This window comes from Pistacia vera, unplaced genomic scaffold, assembly GCF_008641045.1.
Source record: "Pistacia vera cultivar Batoury unplaced genomic scaffold, PisVer_v2 Contig227, whole genome shotgun sequence".
Classification (NCBI taxonomy): domain Eukaryota; kingdom Viridiplantae; phylum Streptophyta; class Magnoliopsida; order Sapindales; family Anacardiaceae; genus Pistacia; species Pistacia vera.
This window is the reverse complement of record NW_022196032.1, coordinates 109,995-118,600: the sequence shown is the minus strand read 5'-3', so window position 1 is coordinate 118,600 and position 8,606 is coordinate 109,995. Positions and strand designations below refer to the sequence as shown.

At 35.1% G+C, this 8,606-nt stretch overlaps 1 non-coding gene across 1 annotated transcript; it reads right to left on the bottom strand.

Annotated features, from left to right (window-relative positions):
- Positions 1-6,573: 6,573 nt before the first annotated feature.
- Positions 6,574-6,680, bottom strand: LOC116131024. The gene has a single exon (XR_004128187.1). It is a non-coding gene; the product is annotated as a small nucleolar RNA R71 (small nucleolar RNA).
- Positions 6,681-8,606: the final 1,926 nt, after the last annotated feature.

Sequence of the window (8,606 nt, the reverse complement as noted above, 5' to 3'; positions counted from 1 at the left end):
GATGTCGTAGCCTTTATTTAATTTGTTAGAAAAATTAAATAAGTGAAATTACGTTTAAATATGTGTTCACACATATTTAAATATATTATCATTATTGTTAAATGGTAATATATATTAAATATATATATTAATTGATTTTAATTGAGATAATGATGGAAAATAAAAAATATCAAATTGGGAGTGTTTGGTAACATGGGGTGTTTGGGTTGGAGCCCAAGCCTATTCCATATGGGAATAGGGCATTAAAGTTTTACTATAAAAAGAAAATGTTTACTTGTAAAGTGTGTGATTTTTATTTTTTAGCTCATTTTCTTTGAAAAACAAAAACATACAGCCCCATTTTACACTCCTACGGTAGAATCCATTTTTGCCCAAAAATCAATTCATTTGATTTGTCTTCTTGATTCTTAAGGCTAAGGAGGATCTAGCAAATCCCTCCTTAGTTCTTTGTGATTGTCTTCGTGTGGACTACGTGGATTTGATCCTACACTTGGATAGGTAGCAAAACATTCATTGACAAATTTGGAGGAGCCTCCAACGTGCGTATGTTTTTCTAAACTCATGATTTATTTTCTACAGATTCTTGTATTTATATAAACTGTAAAAATTGTACCTTTGATCTTGGCTCAACGGGAACGATCCTTATTATTATATTTTTTGTTTTCCGCTGCCTTATGGGTCGTTTTCTAACAATATATGTGTACATATATTTAAATATAATCTCACTTATTTAATTTTAATATCAAATTAAATATAGACAACAATAATTGCACTGTGAGATTACCAAAATACCCTTTCACCTTAAAAGACGAAAACGCCCCTTGCACAAACTGATTCTTGAATTATCTTCTATGCATGTAACTCGTAGGTTCCTCATCATACCGGTAGGGTGTAGTATCGTGATTAACACTAATTAATCGTCCCACTACACATAGACCAAGATTGCCCCTAGCAAGACATCATGGCCACCCGATAGATTCGGATTCAGCTAAGTAGCTACATATCAACGATATGGTTACCATGTAATCAAATCCTTTCATCATCTGTTATCTCATCGAGACTGAGGTACAGAAATAGTGTGAAACCTCAGTTACTCTTGATATATATGTATTCGGTTACTAGACCAATGACCGGAATAATGAATTGGATTGAGCAGCAACTCAATCCCACTAGGATCACAAATTTACTGTCATTGTCTTTAATTAAGTTCCGCCGTGAGATAACTTCTCCCATACCTAAGAGTGATGAATCCTCTGTCAATCCACCATAGTCTTGATACATTCCTCGATGCAGCCAATCACTGCTGTACTGACAGCTCTAAATAGAACTACGTTGGGCTAGTGTCAAACTACACCAATCGGTACACAAGGCACTCCGATGATCTCAAGTCTAAGGATCACATGCACCACCATTTGTTAAAGGATTTGTTCCATAAACACCAAGGTTACCATCTATATAGAATCCTCTGGTAGACCAGTCCAATGAACTTACCTATAGCGAGCACCCTTGTGTTGCATCAGGTTGTCACCTAACAACCTTGACAAGTGAGATGTGTCACTACCTTTCAACAAGGTCATTGAACATTATGATAGCCTTATTGTATTATTGGTAGCGTGCCGAATGCACCAAATTAATTAACCTTACTAACCTAACTACTAAATTGTATATAGGCTGAGCAAGGGTCGATCCCACAGGGAATGATTCGATTAAATCCTATATTCTATGCCAATAGCTGCAATGAAAACAACACAATAAAACCCTAAACAGTGAACAAGACAACACAACAGAGTAATGAAAGGGGTTTGTAATCAAGGCAAACTAAAGTAAAACAAACAATGGTAGAAAATATCAGATTAAAAGCAATCAGTTCTCGGTTCAAGATCCACCTAAACATGCATTGGACATGAACTAACCGTAACACTGTTCTATCTCGTTATTATGGAATTACTGACCCTAGGAAACAACAAGCTATGTTACCTGAATTCTTCCTTAATCGTCACTACTGAAATAAGTTCTTCAAGTAGATCCTAACCCTCGAACAACCTAGAATAAGCTCTCTAAGTTTAATTCAATGGCAGCCTCAAGAATTAGGAAAATAGATCAATCTAAACAACAATCACAAAGCTTGTATTATTTAACTTAGGTTGTGTTATTCAAGATGACAGAATGAAAACTTGTCCATAATCATCTATCATCATGTGTTACCCATTGAATAGAAAAAGGACAATTACAGATCACAATTCCTAATTCTAACAGATAAAATTCCGATTAAATAATTCAGCAGGCCATTACTAAATCACCCTAACAGAAAATTATAAACAATTAAAACAGAATAACATAAACAATTCCAATAAAAACAAGATTAAGAATAATGTTACTGAAGTTAGGTTACACCAATGACATAAATTTAGGCTTCAAAATCCCCTTGAACTGAAAAAGAAAGATCAGCCTCACATCTTGATGTAGAAAGTAAAAGAAAACCGAAAAAACTAAAAACTACTGCTGTTCTCTTCTCCCCTCTTTTTAACCTAACAACTCATCAATAAATAACATGTTTTTTCCTTAATTCTACCCCAGGAATCATGGAATTTCTTTCTTAGACGTTTCCTAGAAGATAGACTTCCAGATTTGTCAAAATCTTATCAAATATGGAAAACATAATTCGTCTCCAGCTTGCACCAGGATTCTCGCAATGTAAAAGATCTTTTCTGGGCTCATTCACTTCATAAAAATTGTAGTCCAGGATGTGTAGATGAATTTGGGCTTTTGAATCACCTGCTTTCGATATCTGACACTCTAGTTAGGCCCGTTCGAAGATTCAATACTTAGCCAGGAAATCCTTCCACGACTAGGATTCCAAGTCCAGTTTTGTAACAACTAACGAAGACCCAAACGAACTCGGATTCTCGCCTATAATACCATCCTGGAAATTTTGATTCGTCAACTTTACTTTTTCTGAAGAACACTTTTGCAATCGACAAATCTGACTCCATGAAAAACCTGAAAAACGCAGCACTGGTCAGAATAACAAAAATCTGGAATTTCCTAATCTTTTATCACTTATTTCCTAAAGTCTATCCAAATATGCCAAACTCACAAAATAAACTCTAATAAACTCAAATAGGCATAAAACATAACAAAAAACATAATATGCAAAGAATAAAAATATGTAAATTACACTCTTATCAATTATCTATGCCCTTGGCCAGAATAATACTAGGGCTACGAACGTTTCTAGAATGACCACCATATGTGCTTATAGGGACTCACTATCAAGATTTGAAACACTTGATACCCTCGTCACGATTCTACCATTCTAAGGAAAAATATCAATATATACAACTGTGGTTTACATGATATAGTAAATAATGCCTTTTATTGATTAATAAACATCATTACAAAGAGTCAATTCCATAATAATTGATTAGCTCTGAGGAACCTACTCCAACAATAATGTCAACCAACTCTGGCGACACCACCCACTACTCTTCTAGAGGAACTAGATATATTGTTTTCGAATAAGCCAGCATGTAGTTATTTGCCATATAGACAAGGAAGCAAAGTTCCATATAAGTTCTTGAACCAAAATTCAGCTTTTGTGGTGTTTCAATGCTGCTAGTGCATGAGGACAAGGTAAATGTTGAATGTCAAGCATTTTATAGCTGCAAGTTTTACTAAGAAGATTAACTAGGGCATTCGGACCATAGCCACACATGGTGAACTCTTGAGCATTAAGAGGATAGGCAAACAATACATTTGACAGTTCCATACGTTCTCACAATAATTTTTTAGCTAAAGGAACAAGGGTTGTGGTAAAATTATCTGACTCCGTATGATGCTTATGGAACCACCGTGACAATGTCCTCTGGATTGCATCAAAAAGGGCAACTATCGGAAACTCTCTTTCTATTAACAACTTTGAATTTATGGACTCAGCTATGTTCGTGGTCATGACATCAAACCTTCTTCCAAGAAAGTAAGCTCTACTCCCATCACTCGAAACCAACATCATGCTCAAGATACTTGGCAACTATATCATCCTTGATTCGGTTTTGCCGGAAGTGCTTATCGAACTCATCAACTTGATAAGCTTTTGCTGCCATGTAGTATGTCTGAAGGAGGCCAGCACACTTAAATTTTTGTTTTATGTTCTCACCAAGGTGCCTCATACAGAATCCGTGATGTGCTTGAGGGTAAGTAGTGGCAATCCCCTTCTTTATAGAGTTGTGCCTATCAGATATTATGCACAACTCGTCTACGTAATTGCTAAAAAAACCAAGTTCACGACTTGTCGTTCTTAGAGTCAACCACACACCATGCAACGGGATATGTGTGATTCTCATTGTTCTGTGCAGTGGCCACCAACAATGTACCTCCATAATTTTCTGTCAAAAAGCAACCATCAACAGCCAACGCCTTGCTCATATTTACAAAACCCCTTATAGTAGCACCCGATGAGTGCTTGGAAGTGCACTCATACTTAGTGATTTTAAGGGTATTTTGTGAGGGAATTAGGATTAATTGGTTAATTTTACTTAATTTCTATATCTCTTTTGTTTTCTAGAATCATGGGTATGTTTTTTGAATTTTCAGGTGTTCAAGTGTTGAAAAATGAGGATTTCAAGCATGGACATTGAAGATGAAAGAATCATAAGCGTGTAGGAACAATCAATTCGAGAATCGGAGCTCAACTGAAGAAGTTATGAATTTTTGAAGATTGTTTGTCGTAGTAGAATTATTCCCATGCCGTAGCATAAAATTGCAAAATGGACAGAAACTTCATGTTGCAGGGCCAATAAATCATGCTACGGCACAAATGCAGGAAATTTATGTTTGGAAATTTTTTTGCCAGAACATGCTGCACGAAAATGATCATAACTTGAGCTACGCAACTCCGATGACCTAGTTCTGGTGGCATTTTAAAGCGAAGAGACAAATCTACAACTTTTATGTTTTGATCATGGCCTAGTTCGATCTGGAATATGGTTAAAAATGGAGACAAAAGTTACATTAGTGCTTGGAGATGTGCAGATTTGTTATTATGCATTTTTAATTGAAGTATAACCTTTTACCATAATACCCTCACAACTTTAATATTATAAATAGTTGTCCTTAGCATGTGTAACTAAATACTTTTCTAGGGATCCAATTAGCCTAATAAGAAGATTTTATGCCTTTATTAATTCTATTTGTCTTTCCAATCCATTGCAATTCTAGTATTATTCATTATCCTTTATTCAATCTTTAATTGATGTTATTGTTTGATCACCTTTAATGTTAATTAATTGATTGTCTGAGACAAGGTTAGACTACACACCCTAGCTAATCTTGAATAGCTCGTGTGAATGAATGATTAGTATTTTGTGCATATTCCCTGACAAAATGCTAATTGGTTCGTGATTTCTTGAATGATTAGTATTTATGCATATGCCCTGACAGATGCACCTTTATTCATGATTTTGAGTGCTCTTGTGTTTAATGGGTTTTTAATCATTAGGCTAGACTATATGCCCTATCTAGTCTTGTGTTAAAGATACTAGGTTAATCCCAAATGTCTTACGGTAATACCTTAATTATGTGAGTAGGAACCCTAGAAATTGGATTGTGGTAACAATAGTTAGATAGTTGGCATAAAACTGGATTATTATGGTGAAATTGGATACCAAGGTTGTAGTTCATTGGTTATTAAGTTAGTTTTTATTGGTGTTATTTTGGCTCAGTCAGTAGTAGTTCATTTTTATTTTCTTTTTACATTTAGTTTTAATCACTAGTTGTTTAATTTTCTTGAATTTATTTGTTTAATTAAGGCATAGTTATTAGGATTACTTGATAACTTACAAATCTTTGTGGGATCGAACCTTGCTTTTGCACACTATACTACAATAGCAATTCATGCACTTGCAAGGAAGTAAAATTATTCATCAAGTTTTTGGCACCATTGCCGAGGTTTTGATTTAAGTTACTCAGTTTTCTCTGATAATGTGTGCTTTAATTTTTGTTATTTAATTTTTGCTTTATTTTTGTCTAGGTTTCCTTTTTGTTTTTGCTATCTTTTGTGTTTTTAGTTAGTGAATGCAAGGTCACCAATCGTTGGACAAAGGATTATTTCCATACATCGATAAAGTAGACTTGATTGGTAGGACAAGGAAGGAACCAAAAATTTCTGAAGAATCCCCAGAATCAAGTTTTGAATCTGAAGAGAAAATGACTAACATACCTCATCCTATGAAAGAGTATGCACATCCTACCATTGGAATGTCATCGTCATGCATAGTTCTTAATGATGCAGCAAGAAATTATGAGCTTAAACATATTCACTTTCAAATGCTGCCATCTTTTCATGGAGTAGCTTCAGAGGATCCTTTTACTTTTATTCATGATTTTTATTCTACTATTCAGACTTTTCCTTTGTAGGGTTTGACAGAAGATCAATTACGGATGAGGTGTTTTCCATACGTATTAAAGGACGCAGCAAAGACATGGTATATGACTTTGGCTCCAGCTTCACTTACCACATGGGATGAAATCTATAATAAATTCATAGGTAAATTTTATTCTCATGCCAAGACTGCTGAATTGCGAGATAAGATTGCTACTTTTACCCAAATTGAAGGTGAGCCATTCCTTGAAACTTGGGAATGATTTAAATTGCTTTTGGTTCAATGTCCACATCATAGTTTTTCTTTAGAATTATTGAATCAATTTTTCTATGATGGACTGACACAGGCTTGTCAAGCCATAGTTGATAATGCTGCAAGTGGTGCTATAGGGGAGAAGACTGCACAAGAGACTTATGATTTGTATGAAATTCTTGGTGCAAATACACAATAGAAAAGTATTAGAGGAAAATCAAGAGGGATATATGAAGTAAATACTAACACTGATTTGGCTATGAAGGTTTCAGAATTGACCAAGCAAATGAAAACTATGTGCAACATGATGATGGGACAAGGACTAAGAAATTCCAACGAGGTATGTGCTATTTGTGGTATTGTTGATCACGCAACTAACGTTTTTTCTTCTCGTGGAAATTTTCCAGAGTTTGTTGAGCAAGCCAATATGATGAGTTCCTACAACCCAAAGGCTCATGATCCTTATTTGAATACTTATAATCTAGGATGGAGGACCCATCCCAATTTTTCTTGGAGTAACAATTAGCAATAAGCGAGCTCTAATAATCAACTGCGGAAGCCTTCATTGGAAGAGACAATTGAATAATTTTATTCAAGTTTCTCAGAAAAACCAACAGAATTTTGAACAGAGATTTCAGCAGCAAGAGGCATCATTTAATAAAGTTGGAGGTTCAAATAGGACAAGTAGCGAAGGCAGTACATGGCCATGTTCCTGGGAAATTACCAAGCCAACCTGAGCAAGCAAATGCAGTCACAGTACTACAAAGTGGTAAGATAATTAATAAAGAAATTAATTATTAGACTTATGTGAATTTAAATGATGATGCAGGGGAAGATAGCGCTAAGGAGAAGCAACCAAGTGTAGCCATTCAAAATGAGGAGATTAGTCCCATTGTTGCTCCACCAAAGTCTTATGTTCCACCTATTCATTTTCCGAGCAAATTGAAGAAAAGCAAATGGGATAAGTCATTCTCTGAAATTTATAATATCTTGTCTAAAGTTAATGGGAATTTACCCTTGCTTGACATGATTAGGAACTTACCTGCCTACGCAAAGTTTTTCAAAGAGCTGACCACATGTAAGCGTAAGAATGAGCCTCATGAAATAGTAATGATATCTGAAATAGTTAGTGCGGTGCTGCAGAGTAGATTACCACCCAAACTGAAAGATCTTGGGAGTTTTATTATCAACAATACTGTTGGTAATAAAAAGGGAAGGCGAGCTATGTTGGATTTGAGTGCAAGCATCAACCTTATGCCTTATTCGATTTATCAGCAATTGGGATTGGGAGAGCTGAATCCTACAACAATGACTCTACAATTAGCTGATCGTTCAGTGAAATATCCAAGGGATATTGTAGAGGACATTTTAATTCACTTTAATAAATTGATTGTTCCTGCGGATTTTGTGGTGTTAGATATGGAGACGCCGTCAAAGTTTGACAATGAATTGCCAATTTTGCTTGGACGTCCGTTCATGGCCACAACAAATACAATTATTGATGTGCAAAATGGAAAACTCAAAATGATGGTTCTTGATCAAACTGTGGAATTTTCAAATTTCAATTCTTTGTATTCTCCTTCTAAAGCTAATGAGTGTTTTCTTGTTGATTCTATGGATCCAATTATTTTCTCTAGTATTTTGCAAGTTGAGACAAAAGATAAAGTAGAGTTGGCTTTGGCTGTAGAGGATAATGAATTTGTTGATGAAGAAGCAAAGGAGTATTTAGAGGCCATAGATAGCACAATACCAAAGACGTCTGATGTTGAGTTGAGGAAGCCTCCTTGCACTAGAGACCGCGTATTCTGTGTAGCATAGATGTTAAATGAAGCGCTTATTGGGAGGCAACCCAAGCTTTTTCTTTGAACTTTTTCTTTAATTTAATTTATGGTTTTATTTTCTTTTGTTTTCCAAGTGTTTGCGTTGTTTTGTTTTAGGTTATTTTGTTGTATTTTATGGTTTAATTGTTTTCAA